Below are 16,170 nucleotides of genomic sequence, written 5' to 3'. Positions count from 1 at the left end.
AAAGCCTGCCTAACATGCACAGGCCCACACGGGGAGCACCATTGCCTCCACCCTTTTGGCCCTGACATGCCTACGGTTGACATGCCTACGGCTCTCCCACAAGCACTTCCACCTTCCTTTCCCTCACCTCCTACAACTTACCACTGCCCTCCTCACACTTTCTGACTTGAGCAGCCACTCTCCTCCAAAGCCTTCCTAACATGTACAGGCCCGCACGGGGAGCTCCATTGCCTTCACATTTTTGGCCCCGACATGCCTGCGGCTCTCCCACAAGCACTCACATCCTCCTTTCCCTCACCACCCACAACCTAGGACAGCCCTCCTCACACTTTCGGACTTGAGCAGCCACTCTCCTCCTAAGCCTGCCTGACATGTGCAGGCCTACACGGGGAGCTCCATTGCCTCCACCCTTTTAGCCCTGACATGCACACGGCTCTCCCACAAGCACTCCCGTCCTCCTTTCCCTACCCTACTCCAGCTTGTGACAGTCAACCTCACACTTTCGGTCTGGAGCAGCCACTCTCCCCCAACGCCTGCCTAACATGTACAGCCCTACACGGGGCGCTCCATTGCCTCCACCCTTTTGGCTCTGACATGCCTACAGCTCTCCCACAAGCACTCCCGCCCTCCTTTCCCTACCCTACTCCAACTTGTGACAGTCCTCCTCACACTTTCGGACTGGAGCAGCCACTCTCCTCCAACGCCTGCCTAACATGTGCAGGTCCACACGGGGAGCACCATTGCCTCCACCCTTTTGGCCCTGACATGCCTACGGCACTCCTACAAGCACTCACGTCCTCCTTTCCCTACCCTCCTACAACTTACGACAGCCCTCCTCACACTTTCGGACTGGAGCAGCCACTCTCCTCCAACGCCTGCCTAACTTGTGCAGGTCCACACGGGGAGCACCATTGCCTCCACCCTTTTGACCCTGACATGCTTACGGCTGACATGCCTACGGCTCTCCCACAAGCACTCCCGTCTTCCTTCCCCTCACCTCCTACAACTTACCACTGCCCTCCTCACAATTTCCCATTAGAGCAGCCACTCTCTTCCAACGCCTGCCTAGCATGTACAGGCCCACACGGGGAGCACCATTGCCTCCACCCTTTTGGCCCTGACATCCACACGGCTCTCCCACAAGCACTCCCGTCTTCCTTTCCCTCACCTCCTACAACTTACCACTGCCCTCCTCACACTTTCGGACTGGAGCAGCCACTCTTCTCCAAAGCCTGCCTAACATGTGCAGGCCCACACGGGGAGCACCATTGCCTCCACCCTTTTGGCCCTAAAATACCTATGGCACTCCGACAAACACTCCCGCCCTCCTTTCCCTACCCTACTCCAGCTTGTGACAGTCCACCTCACACTATCGGACTGGAGCAGCCACTCTCCTCCAACGCCTGCCTAGCATGTGCAGGCCCACACGGGGAGCACCATTGCCTCCACCCTTTTAGCCCTGACATGCCTACGGCTCTCCCACAAGAACTCCCCTCTTCCTTTCCCTCACCTCCTCCAACTTACCACTGCCCTCCTCACACTTTCGGACTGGAGCAGCCACTCTCCTCCAAAGCCTGCCTAACATGCACAGGCCCACACGGGGAGCACCATTGCCTCCACCCTTTTGGCCCTTACATGCCTACGGCTGACATGCCTGCGGCTCTCCCACAAGCACTCACATCCTCCTTTCCCTCACCTCCTACAACCTAGGACAGCCCTCCTCACACTTTCTGACGGAGCAGCCACTCTCCTCCAAAGCCTTCCTAACATGTACAGGCCCACACGGGGATCTCCATTGCCTTCACATTTTTGGCCCCGACATGCCTGCGGCTCTCCCACAAGCACTCACATCCTCCTTTCCCTCACCTCTCACAACCTAGGACAGCCCTCCTCACACTTTCGGACTTGAGCAGCCACTCTCCTCCTAAGCCTGCCTGACATGTGCAGGCCTACACGGGGAGCACCATTGCCTCCACCCTTTTAGCCCTGACATGCACACGACTCTCCCACAAGCACTCCAGTCCTCCTTTCCCTACCCTACTCCAGCTTGTGACAGTCACCATCACACTTTCTGACTGGAGCAGCCACTCTCCCCCAACGCCTGCCTAACATGTACAGCCCCACACGGGGCGCTCCATTGCCTCCACCCTTTTGGCCCTGACATGCCTACGGCACTCCTACAAGCACTCATGTCCTCCTTTCCCTACCCTCCTACAACTTACGACAGCCCTCCTCACACTTTCGGACTGGAGCAGCCACTCTCCTCCAAAGCCTGCCTAACATGTGCAGGTCCACACGGGGAGCACCATTGCCTCCACCCTTTTGGCCCTGACATCCACAAGGCTGACATGCCTACGGCTTTTCCACAAGCACTCCCGTCTTCCTTTCCCTCACCTCCTCCAACTTACCACTGCCCTCCTCACACTTTCGGACTGGAGCAGCCACTCTCCTCCAAAGCCTTCCTAACATGTACAGGCCCACACGGGGAGCACCATTGCCTCCAGCCTTTTGGCCCTGACATCCACACGGCTCTCCCACAAGCACCCACGTCCTCCTTTCCCTCACCTCCTACAACCTAGGACAGCCCTCCTCACACTTTCTGACTGGAGCAGCCACTCTCCTCCAACGCCTGCCTAACATGTACAGGCCCACACAGGGAGCACCATTGCCTCCACCCTTTTAGCCCTAAAATGCCTATGGCACTCCTACAAGCACTCCCGCCCTCCTTTCCCTACCCTACTCCAACTTATGACTGCCCTCCTCACACTTTCTGACTTGAGCAGCCAATCTCCTCCATCGCGTGCCTAGCATGCACAGGCCCACACGGGGAGCTCCATTGCCTCCACCTTTTTGGCCCTGACATGCCTGCGGCTCTCCCACAAGCACTCACATCCTCCTTTCCCTCACCTCCCACAACCTAGGACAGCCCTCCTCACACTTTCTGACTGGAGCAGCCACTCTCCTCCAACGCCTGCCTAACATGTGCAGGCCCACACGGGGAGCTCCATTGCCTCCACCCTTTTGGCCCTGACATCCACACAGCACTCCTACAAGCACTCACGTCCTCCATTCCCTACCCTCCTACAACTTACGACAGTCCACCTAACACTTTCTGACTGGAGCAGCCACTCTCCTCCTAAGCCTGCCTGACATGTACAGGCCTACACGGGGAGCACCATTGCCTCCACCCTTTTGGCCCTGACATGCACACGGCTCTCCCACAAGCACTCCCGCCCTCCTATCCCTACCCTACTCCAACTTGTGACAGTCGCCCTCACACTTTCTGACTGGAGCAGCCACTCTCCTCCAATGCCTGCCTAACATGTACGGACCCACATGAGGAGCAGCATTGCCTCCACTCTTTTGGCCCTGACATCCACACGGCTCTCCCACAAGCACTCCAATCCTACTACCCAGCTCCTCCTACAACCTAGGACAGTCCTCCTCACACTGTCGGACTGGAGCAGCCACTCTCCTCCAACGCCTGCCTACCATGTGCAGGCCCACACGGGGAGCACCATTGCCTCCACCCTTTTAGCCCTGACATGCCTATGGCACTCCGACAAACACTCCCGCCCTCCTTTCCCTACCCTACTCCAGCTTGTGACAGTCCACCTCACACTTTTGGACTGGAGCAGCCACTCTCCTCCAACGCCTGCCTAACATGTGCACGCCCACACGAGGCGCACCATTGCCTCCACCCTTTTGGCCCTGACATGCCTACGGCTCTCCCACAAGCACTCCCCTCTTCCTTTCCCTCACCTCCTCCAACTTACCACTGCCCTCCTCACACTTTCTGACTGGAGCAGCCACTCTCCTCCAAAGCCTGCCTAACATGCACAGGCCCACACGGGGAGCACCATTGCCTCGACCCTTTTGGCCCTGACATGCCTACGGTTGACATGCCTACGGCTCTCCCACAAGCACTTCCACCTTCCTTTCCCTCACCTCCTACAACTTACCACTGCCCTCCTCACACTTTCTGACTGGAGCAGCCACTCTCCTCCAACGCGTGCCTAGCATGTACAGGCCCACACGGGGAGCACCATGACGTCCAGCCTTTTGGCCCTGACATCCACACGGCTCTCCCACAAGCACTCCCGTCTTCCTTTCCCTCACCTCCTCCAACTTACCACTGCCCTCATCACACTTTCTGACTGGAGCAGCCACTCTCCTCCAAAGCCTTCCTAACATGTACAGGCCCACACGGGGAGCACCATTGCCTCCACCCTTTTGGCCCTGACATCCACACGGCTCTCCCACAAGCACTCACATCCTCCTTTCTCTCACCTCCTACAACTTACCACTGCCCTCCTCACACTGTCGGACTGGAGCAGCCAATCTCCTCCAACGCCTGCCTAACATGTACATGCCCACACGAGGAGCACCATTGCCTCCACCCTTTTCGCCCTGACATCCATACGGCTCTCCCACAAGCACTCCCGTCTTCCTTTCCCTCACCTCCTACAACTTACCACTGCCCTCCTCACACTTTCGGACTGGAGCAGCCACTCTCCTCCAACGCCTGCCTGACATGGACAGGCCCACACGGGGAGCACCATTGCCTCCACCCTTTTAGCCCTGACATGCACACGGCTCTCCCACAAGCACTCCCGCCCTCCTTTCCCTACCCTACTCCAGCTTGTGACAGTCCACCTAACACTTTCTGACTGGAGCAGTCACTCTCCTCCAAAGCCTGCCTAACATGTACAGGCTCACAGGGGGAGCTCCATTGCCTCCACCTTTTTGGCCCTGATATGCCTGCGGCTCTCCCACAAGCACTCCCGTCTTCCTTTCCCTCACCTCCCACAACCTAGGACAGCCCTCCTCACACTTTCTGACTGGAGCAGCCACTCTCCTCCTAAGCCTGCCTGACATGTACAGGCCTACACGGGGAGCACCATTGCCTCCACCCTTTTGGCCCTGACATGCACACGGCTCTCCCACAAGCACTCCCGCCCTCCTATCCCTACCCTACTCCAACTTGTGACAGTCGCCCTCACACTTTCTGACTGGAGCAGCCACTCTCCTCCAATGCCTGCCTAACATGTACGGACCCACACGAGGAGCAGCATTGCCTTCACTCTTTTGACCCTGACATCCACACGGCTCTCCCACAAGCACTCCAATCCTACTACCCAGCTCCTCCTACAACCTAGGACAGTCCTCCTCACACTGTTTGCCTGGAGCAGCCACTCTCCTCCAACGCCTGCCTAGCATGTGCAGGCCCACACGGGGAGCACCATTGCCTCCACCCTTTTAGCCCTGACATGCCTATGGCACTCCGACAAACACTCCCGCCCTCCTTTCCCTACCCTACTCCAGCTTGTGACAGTCCACCTCACACTTTTGGACTGGAGCAGCCACTCTCCTCCAAAGCCTGCCTAGCATGTGCAGGCCCACACGAGGCGCACCATTGCCTCCACCCTTTTGGCCCTGACATGCCTACGGCTCTCCCACAAGCACTCCCGTCTTCCTTTCCCTCACCTCCTACAACTTACCACTGCCCTCCTCACACTTTCTGACTGGAGCAGCCACTCTCCTCCAAAGCCTTCCTAACATGTACAGGCCCACACGGGGATCTCCATTGCCTTCACATTTTTGGCCCCGACATGCCTGCGGCTCTCCCACAAGCACTCACATCCTCCTTTCCCTCACCTCTCACAACCTAGGACAGCCCTCCTCACACTTTCGGACTTGAGCAGCCACTCTCCTCCTAAGCCTGCCTGACATGTGCAGGCCTACACGGGGAGCACCATTGCCTCCACCCTTTTAGCCCTGACATGCACACGGCTCTCCCACAAGCACTCCCGTCCTCCTTTCCCTACCCTACTCCAGCTTGTGACAGTCACCCTCACACTTTCGGTCTGGAGCAGCCACTCTCCCCCAACGCCTGCCTAACATGTACAGCCCCACACGGGGCGCTCCATTGCCTCCACCCTTTTGGCTCTGACATGCCTACAGCTCTCCCACAAGCACTCCCGCCCTCCTTTCCCTACCCTACTCCAACTTGTGACAGTCCACCTAACACTTTCTGACTGGAGCAGCCACTCTCCTCCAACGCCTGCCTAACATGTGCAGGCCCACACGAGGCGCACCATTGCCTCCACCCTTTTGGCCCTGACATGCCTACGGCTCTCCCACAAGCACTCCCGTCTTCCTTTCCCTCACCTCCTACAACTTACCACTGCCCTCCTCACACTTTCTGACTGGAGCAGCCACTCTACTCCAAAGCCTGCCTAACATGCACAGGCCCACACGGGGAGCACCATTGCCTCCACCCTTTTGGCCCTGACATGCACACGGCTCTCCCACAAGCACTCCCGTCCTCCTTTCCCTACCCTACTCCAGCTTGTGACAGTCACCCTCACACTTTCGGTCTGGAGCAGCCACTCTCCTCCAACGCCTGCCTAGCATGTACAGACGTACATGGGGAGCACCATTGCCTCCACCCTTTTGACCCTGACATCCACACGGCTCTCCCACAAGCACTCCAATCCTACTACCCAGCTCCTCCTACAACCTAGGACAGTCCTCCTCACACTTTCTGACTGGAGCAGCCACTCTCCTCCAACGCCTGCCTAGCATGTACAGGCCCACACGGGGAGCACCATTGCCTCCACCCTTTTGGCTCTGACATGCCTGCGGCTCTCCCACAAGCACTCCCGCCCTCCTTTCCCTACCCTACTCCAACTTGTGACAGTCCACCTAACACTTTCTGACTGGAGCAGCCACTCTCCCCCAACGCCTGCCTAACATGTACAGACGTACATGGGGAGCACCATTGCCTCCACCCTTTTGACCCTGACATCCACACGGCTCTCCCACAAGCACTCCAATCCTACTACCCAGCTCCTCCTACAACCTAGGACAGTCCTCCACACACTTTCTGACTGGAGCAGCCACTCTCCTCCAACGCCTGCCTACCATGTGCAGGCCCACACGGGGAGCTCCATTGCCTCCACCCTTTTGGCCCTGACATGCCTACGACACTCCTACAAGCACTCATGTCCTCCTTTCCCTCACCTCCTACAACTTACGACAGCCCTCCTCACACTTTCTGACTGGAGCAGCCACTCTCCTCCAACGCCTGCCTAACATGTGCAGGTCCACACGGGGAGCACCATTGCCTCCACCCTTTTGGCCCTGACATGCACACGGCTCTCCCACAAGCACTCACGTCTTCCTTTCCCTCACCTAATCCAACTTACCACTACCCTCCTCACACTTTCCCATTAGAACAGCCAATCTCCTCCAACGCGTGCCTAGCATGCACAGGCCCACCCGGGGAGCACCATTGCCTCCACCCTTTTGCCCTGACATGCTTACGGCTGACATGCCTACGGCTCTCCCACAAGCACTTCCACCTTCCTTTCCCTCACCTCCTCTAACTTACCACTGCCCTCCTCACACTTTCGGACTGGAGCAGCCACTCTCCTCCAATGCCTGCCTAACATGTGCAGGCCCACACGGGGAGCACCATTGCCTCCAGCCTTTTGGCCCTGACATCCACACGGCTCTCCCACAAGCACTCCCGCCCTCCTTTCCCTACCCTACTCCAACTTGTGACAGTCGCCCTCCTCACACTTTTGGACTTGAGCAGCCACTCTCCTCCAACGCCTGCCTACCATGTGCAGGCACACACGAGGAGCACCATTGCCTCCACCCTTTTAGCCCTAAAATGCCTATGGCACTCCTACAAGCACTCCCGCCCTCCTTTCCCTACCCTACTCCAACTTATGACTGCCCTCCTCACACTTTCTGACTTGAGCAGCCAATCTCCTCCATCGCGTGCCTAGCATGCACAGGCCCACACGGGGAGCACCATTGCCTCCACCCTTTTGGCCTTGACATGCCTACGGCTGACATGCCTGCGGCTCTCCCACAAGCTCTCCCGTCTTCCTTTCCCTCACCTCCTCCAACTTACCACTGCCCTCCTCACACTTTCTGACTGGAGCAGCCACTCTCCTCCAAAGCCTGCCTAACATGTACAGGCCCACACGGGGAGCTCCACTGCCTCCATCTTTTTGGCCCTGACATGCCTGCGGCCCTGCCAGAAGCACTCCAATGCTCCTTCCCCTCACCTCCTACAACCTACGACAGCCCTCCTCACACTTTCGGACTGGAGCAGCCACTCTCCTCCTAAGCCTGCCTGGCCTGTACAGGCCCACACGGGGAGCACCATTGCCTCCACCCTTTTGGCACTGACATGCACACGGCTCTCCCACAAGCACTCCCGCCCTCCTTTCCCTACCCTAATCCAACTTGTGACAGTCGCCCTCACACTTTCTGACTGGAGCAGCCACTCTCCTCCGACGCCTGCCTAGCATGTACAGGCCCACACGGGGAGCTCCATTGCCTCCACCCTTTTGGCCCTGACATCCACACGGCTCTCCCACAAGCACTCACGCCCTCCTTTCCCTCACCTCCTACAACCTAGGACAGCCCTCCTCACACTTTCTGACTGGAGCAGCCACTCTCCTCCAACGCCTGCCTAACATGTACAGGCCCACACGGGGAGCACCATTGCCTCCACCCTTTTGGCACTGACATGCCTACGGCTCTCCCACAAGCACTCCCGTCTTCCTTTCCCTCACCTCCTACAACTTACCACTGCCCTCCTCACACTTTCGGACTTGAGCAGCCACTCTCCTCCAACGCCTGCCTAGCATGCACAGGCCCACACGGGGAGCACCATGACGTCCAGCCTTTTGGCCGTGACATGCCTACGGCTCTCCCACAAGCACTCCCGTCTTCCTTTCCCTCACCTCCTCCAACTTACCACTGCCCTCCTCACACTTTCTGACTGGAGCAGCCACTCTCCTCCAAAGCCTTCCTAACATGTACAGGCCCACACGGGGAGCACCATTGCCTCCACCCTTTTCGCCCTGACATCCACACGGCTCTCCCACAAGCACTCACATCCTCCTTTCTCTCACCTCCTACAACTTACCACTGCCCTCCTCACACTTTCTGACTGGAGCAGCCACTCTCCTCCTAAGCCTGCCTGACATGTACAGGCCTACACGGGGAGCACCATTGCCTCCACCCTTTTAGCCCTGACATGCACACGGCTCTCCCACAAGCACTCCCGCCCTCCTTTCCCTACCCTACTCCAACTTGTGACAGTCGCCCTCACACTTTCTGACTGGAGCAGCCACTCTCCTCCAACGCCTGCCTAACATGTACGGACCCACACGAGGAGCACCATTGCCTCCACTCTTTTGACCCTGACATCCACACGGCTCTCCCACAAGCACTCCAATCCTACTACCCAGCTCCTCCTACAACCTAGGACAGTCCTCCTCACACTGTTTGCCTGGAGCAGCCACTCTCCTCCAACGCCTGCCTAGCATGTGCAGGCCCACACCAGGAGCACCATTGCCTCCACCCTTTTAGCCCTGACATGCCTATGGCACTCCGACAAGCACTCCCGCCCTCCTTTCCCTACCCTACTCCAGCTTGTGACAGTCCACCTCACACTTTTGGACTGGAGCAGCCACTCTCCTCCAACGCCTGCCTAGCATGTGCAGGCCCACACGAGGCGCACCATTGCCTCCACCCTTTTGGCCCTGACATGCCTACGGCTCTCCCACAAGCACTCCCGTCTTCCTTTCCCTCACCTCCTACAACTTACCACTGCCCTCCTCACACTTTCGGACTGGAGCAGCCACTCTCCTCCAAAGCCTGCCTAACATGCACAGGCCCACACGGGGAGCACCATTGCCTCGACCCTTTTGGCCCTGACATGCCTACGGTTGACATGCCTACGGCTCTCCCACAAGCACTTCCACCTTCCTTTCCCTCACCTCCTACAACTTACCACTGCCCTCCTCACACTTTCTGACTTGAGCAGCCACTCTCCTCCAAAGCCTTCCTAACATGTACAGGCCCGCACGGGGAGCTCCATTGCCTTCACATTTTTGGCCCCGACATGCCTGCGGCTCTCCCACAAGCACTCACATCCTCCTTTCCCTCACCTCCCACAACCTAGGACAGCCCTCCTCACACTTTCGGACTTGAGCAGCCACTCTCCTCCTAAGCCTGCCTGACATGTGCAGGCCTACACGGGGAGCACCATTGCCTCCACCCTTTTAGCCCTGACATGCACACGGCTCTCCCACAAGCACTCCCGTCCTCCTTTCCCTACCCTACTCCAGCTTGTGACAGTCAACCTCACACTTTCGGTCTGGAGCAGCCACTCTCCCCCAACGCCTGCCTAACATGTACAGCCCTACACGGGGCGCTCCATTGCCTCCACCCTTTTGGCTCTGACATGCCTACAGCTCTCCCACAAGCACTCCCGCCCTCCTTTCCCTACCCTACTCCAACTTGTGACAGTCCTCCTCACACTTTCGGACTGGAGCAGCCACTCTCCTCCAACGCCTGCCTAACATGTGCAGGTCCACACGGGGAGCACCATTGCCTCCACCCTTTTGGCCCTGACATGCCTACGGCACTCCTACAAGCACTCACGTCCTCCTTTCCCTACCCTCCTACAACTTACGACAGCCCTCCTCACACTTTCGGACTGGAGCAGCCACTCTCCTCCAACGCCTGCCTAACTTGTGCAGGTCCACACGGGGAGCACCATTGCCTCCACCCTTTTGACCCTGACATGCTTACGGCTGACATGCCTACGGCTCTCCCACAAGCACTCCCGTCTTCCTTTCCCTCACCTCCTCTAACTTACCACTGCCCTCCTCACACTTTCGGACTGGAGCAGCCACTCTCCTCCAACGCCTGCCTAACATGTGCAGGCCCACACGGGGAGCACCATTGCCTCCAGCCTTTTGGCCCTGACATCCACACGGCTCTCCCACAAGCACTCACGTCCTCCTTTCCCTCACCTCCTACAACCTAGGACAGCCCTCCTCACACTTTTTAACTGGAGAAGCCACTCTCCTCCAAAGCCTGCCTGGCCTGTACAGGCCCATACGGGGAGCACCACTGCCTCCACCCTTTTGGCCCTGACATCCACACGACTCTCTCACAAGCACTCACGTCCTCCTTTCCCTCACCTCCTACAACCTGGGACAGCCCTCCTCACACTTTCGGACTGGAGCAGCCACTCTCCTCCAACGCCTGCCTGGCCTGTACAGGCCCACACGGGGAGCACCATTGCCTCCAGCCTTTTGTCCCTGACATCCACACGGCTCTCCCACAAGCACTCCCGCCCTCCTTTCCCTACCCTACTCCAACTTGTGACAGTCGCCCTCCTCACACTTTCTGACTGGAGCAGCCACTCTCCACCAACGCCTGCCTACCATGTGCAGGCCCACACGAGGAGCACCATTGCCTCCACCCTTTTAGCCCTAAAATGCCTATGGCACTCCTACAAGCACTCCCGCCCTCCTTTCCCTACCCTACTCCAACTTATGACTGCCCTCCTCACACTTTCTGACTTGAGCAGCCAATCTCCTCCATCGCGTGCCTAGCATGCACAGGCCCACACTGGGAGCACCATTGCCTCCACACTTTTGGCCTTGACATGCCTACGGCTGGCATGCCTACGGCTCTCCCACAAGCACTCCCGTCTTCCTTTCCCTCACCTCCTACAACTTACCACTGCCCTCCTCACACTTTCTGACTGGAGCAGCCACTCTCCTCCAAAGCCTGCCTAACATCTGCAGGCCCACACGGGGAGCTCCACTGCCTCCACCTTTTTGGCCCTGACATGCCTGCGGCCCTGCCAGAAGCACTCACATCCTCCTTTCCCTCACCTCCAACAACCTAGGACAGCCCTCCTCACACTTTCGGACTGGAGCAGCCACTCTCCTCCAACGCCTGCCTAGCATGTGCAGGCCCACACGAGGCGCACCATTGCCTCCACCCTTTTGGCCCTGACATGCCTACGGCTCTCCCACAAGCACTCCCGTCTTCCTTTCCCTCACCTCCTCCAACTTACCACTGCCCTCCTCACACTTTCTGCCTGGAGCAGCCACTCTCCTCCAAAGCCTGCCTAACATGCACAGGCCCACACGGGGAGCACCATTGCCTCGACCCTTTTGGCCCTGACATGCCTACAGTTGACATGCCTACGGCTCTCCCACAAGCACTTCCACCTTCCTTTCCCTCACCTCCTACAACTTACCACTGCCCTCCTCACACTTTCTGACTTGAGCAGCCACTCTCCTCCAAAGCCTTCCTAACATGTACAGGCCCGCACGGGGAGCTCCATTGCCTTCACATTTTTGGCCCCGACATGCCTGCGGCTCTCCCACAAGCACTCACATCCTCCTTTCCCTCACCTCCCAGAACCTAGGACAGCCCTCCTCACACTTTCGGACTTGAGCAGCCACTCTCCTCCTAAGCCTGCCTGACATGTGCAGGCCTACACGGGGAGCACCATTGCCTCCACCCTTTTAGCCCTGACATGCACACGGCTCTCCCACAAGCACTCCCGTCCTCCTTTCCCTACCCTACTCCAGCTTGTGACAGTCAACCTCACACTTTCGGTCTGGAGCAGCCACTCTCCCCCAACGCCTGCCTAACATGTACAGCCCTACACGGGGCGCTCCATTGCCTCCACCCTTTTGGCTCTGACATGCCTACAGCTCTCCCACAAGCACTCCCGCCCTCCTTTCCCTACCCTACTCCAACTTGTGACAGTCCTCCTCACACTTTCGGACTGGAGCAGCCACTCTCCTCCAACGCCTGCCTAACATGTGCAGGTCCACACGGGGAGCACCATTGCCTCCACCCTTTTGGCCCTGACATCCACACGGCACTCCTACAAGCACTCACGTCCTCCTTTCCCTACCCTCCTACAACTTACGACAGCCCTCCTCACACTTTCGGACTGGAGCAGCCACTCTCCTCCAACGCCTGCCTAACTTGTGCAGGTCCACACGGGGAGCACCATTGCCTCCACCCTTTTGACCCTGACATGCTTACGGCTGACATGCCTACGGCTCTCCCACAAGCACTCCCGTCTTCCTTTCCCTCACCTCCTCTAACTTACCACTGCCCTCCTCACACTTTCGGACTGGAGCAGCCACTCTCCTCCAACGCCTGCCTAACATGTGCAGGCCCACACGGGGAGCACCATTGCCTCCACCCTTTTGACCCTGACATCCACACGGCTCTCCCACAAGCACTCCCGCCCTCCTTTCCCTACCCTAATCCAACTTGTGACAGTCGCCCTCACACTTTCTGACTGGAGCAGCCACTCTCCTCCGACGCCTGCCTAGCATGTACAGGCCCACACGGGGAGCTCCATTGCCTCCACCCTTTTGGCTCTGACATGCCTACAGCTCTCCCACAAGCACTCCCGCCCTCCTTTCCCTACCCTACTCCAACTTGTGACAGTCCTCCTCACACTTTCGGACTGGAGCAGCCACTCTCCTCCAACGCCTGCCTAACATGTGCAGGTCCACACGGGGAGCACCATTGCCTCCACCCTTTTGGCCCTGACATGCCTACGGCACTCCTACAAGCACTCACGTCCTCCTTTCCCTACCCTCCTACAACTTACGACAGCCCTCCTCACACTTTCGGACTGGAGCAGCCACTCTCCTCCAACGCCTGCCTAACTTGTGCAGGTCCACACGGGGAGCACCATTGCCTCCACCCTTTTGACCCTGACATGCTTACGGCTGACATGCCTACGGCTCTCCCACAAGCACTCCCGTCTTCCTTTCCCTCACCTCCTCCAACTTACCACTGCCCTCCTCACACTTTCTGACTGGAGCAGCCACTCTCCTCCAAAGCCTTCCTAACATGTACAGGCCCACACGGGGAGCACCATTGCCTCCACCCTTTTCGCCCTGACATCCACACGGCTCTCCCACAAGCACTCACATCCTCCTTTCTCTCACCTCCTACAACTTACCACTGCCCTCCTCACACTTTCTGACTGGAGCAGCCACTCTCCTCCTAAGCCTGCCTGACATGTACAGGCCTACACGGGGAGCACCATTGCCTCCACCCTTTTAGCCCTGACATGCACACGGCTCTCCCACAAGCACTCCCGCCCTCCTTTCCCTACCCTACTCCAACTTGTGACAGTCGCCCTCACACTTTCGGACTGGAGCAGCCACTCTCCTCCAACGCCTGCCTAACATGTACGGACCCACACGAGGAGCACCATTGCCTCCACTCTTTTGACCCTGACATCCACACGGCTCTCCCACAAGCACTCCAATCCTACTACCCAGCTCCTCCTACAACCTAGGACAGTCCTCCTCACACTGTTTGCCTGGAGCAGCCACTCTCCTCCAACGCCTGCCTAGCATGTGCAGGCCCACACCAGGAGCACCATTGCCTCCACCCTTTTAGCCCTGACATGCCTATGGCACTCCGACAAGCACTCCCGCCCTCCTTTCCCTACCCTACTCCAGCTTGTGACAGTCCACCTCACACTTTTGGACTGGAGCAGCCACTCTCCTCCAACGCCTGCCTAGCATGTGCAGGCCCACACGAGGCGCACCATTGCCTCCACCCTTTTGGCCCTGACATGCCTACGGCTCTCCCACAAGCACTCCCGTCTTCCTTTCCCTCACCTCCTCCAACTTACCACTGCCCTCCTCACACTTTCTGCCTGGAGCAGCCACTCTCCTCCAAAGCCTGCCTAACATGCACAGGCCCACACGGGGAGCACCATTGCCTCGACCCTTTTGGCCCTGACATGCCTACGGTTGACATGCCTACGGCTCTCCCACAAGCACTTCCACCTTCCTTTCCCTCACCTCCTACAACTTACCACTGCCCTCCTCACACTTTCTGACTTGAGCAGCCACTCTCCTCCAAAGCCTTCCTAACATGTACAGGCCCGCACGGGGAGCTCCATTGCCTTCACATTTTTGGCCCCGACATGCCTACAGCTCTCCCACAAGCACTCACATCCTCCTTTCCCTCACCTCCCACAACCTAGGACAGCCCTCCTCACACTTTCTGACTGGAGCAGCCACTCTCCTCATAAGCCTGCCTGACATGTGCAGGCCTACACGGGGAGCACCATTGCCTCCACCCTTTTAGCCCTGACATGCCTACAGCTCTCCCACAAGCACTCCCGCCCTCCTTTCCCTACCCTCCTACAACTTACGACAGCCCTCCTCACACTTTCGGACTGGAGCAGCCACTCTCCTCCAACGCCTGCCTAACTTGTGCAGGTCCACACGGGGAGCACCATTGCCTCCACCCTTTTGACCCTGACATGCTTACGGCTGACATGCCTACGGCTCTCCCACAAGCACTCAAATCCTCCTTCCCCTCACCTCCTACAACTTACCACTGCCCTCCTCACAATTTCCCATTAGAGCAGCCACTCTCTTCCAACGCCTGCCTAGCATGTACAGGCCCACACGGGGAGCACCATTGCCTCCACCCTTTTGGCCCTGACATCCACACGGCTCTCCCACAAGCACTCCCGTCTTCCTTTCCCTCACCTCCTACAACTTACCACTGCCCTCCTCACACTTTCGGACTGGAGCAGCCACTCTTCTCCAAAGCCTGCCTAACATGTGCAGGCCCACACGGGGAGCACCATTGCCTCCACCCTTTTGGCCCTAAAATACCTATGGCACTCCGACAAACACTCCCGCCCTCCTTTCCCTACCCTACTCCAGCTTGTGACAGTCCACCTCACACTATCGGACTGGAGCAGCCACTCTCCTCCAACGCCTGCCTAGCATGTGCAGGCCCACACGGGGAGCACCATTGCCTCCACCCTTTTAGCCCTGACATGCCTACGGCTCTCCCACAAGACTCCCCTCTTCCTTTCCCTCACCTCCTCCAACTTACCACTGCCCTCCTCACACTTTCGGACTGGAGCAGCCACTCTCCTCCAAAGCCTGCCTAACATGCACAGCCCCACACGGGGAGCACCATTGCCTCCACCCTTTTGGCCCTTACATGCCTACGGCTGACATGCCTGCGGCTCTCCCACAAGCACTCACATCCTCCTTTCCCTCACCTCCTACAACCTAGGACAGCCCTCCTCACACTTTCTGACGGAGCAGCCACTCTCCTCCAAAGCCTTCCTAACATGTACAGGCCCACACGGGGATCTCCATTGCCTTCACATTTTTGGCCCCGACATGCCTGCGGCTCTCCCACAAGCACTCACATCCTCCTTTCCCTCACCTCTCACAACCTAGGACAGCCCTCCTCACACTTTCGGACTTGAGCAGCCACTCTCCTCCTAAGCCTGCCTGACATGTGCAGGCC

Source organism: Struthio camelus, chromosome 8 (genome assembly GCF_040807025.1).
Source record: "Struthio camelus isolate bStrCam1 chromosome 8, bStrCam1.hap1, whole genome shotgun sequence".
In the NCBI taxonomy this organism is placed as follows: domain Eukaryota; kingdom Metazoa; phylum Chordata; class Aves; order Struthioniformes; family Struthionidae; genus Struthio; species Struthio camelus.
Note: the sequence above shows the minus strand (reverse complement) of the source record.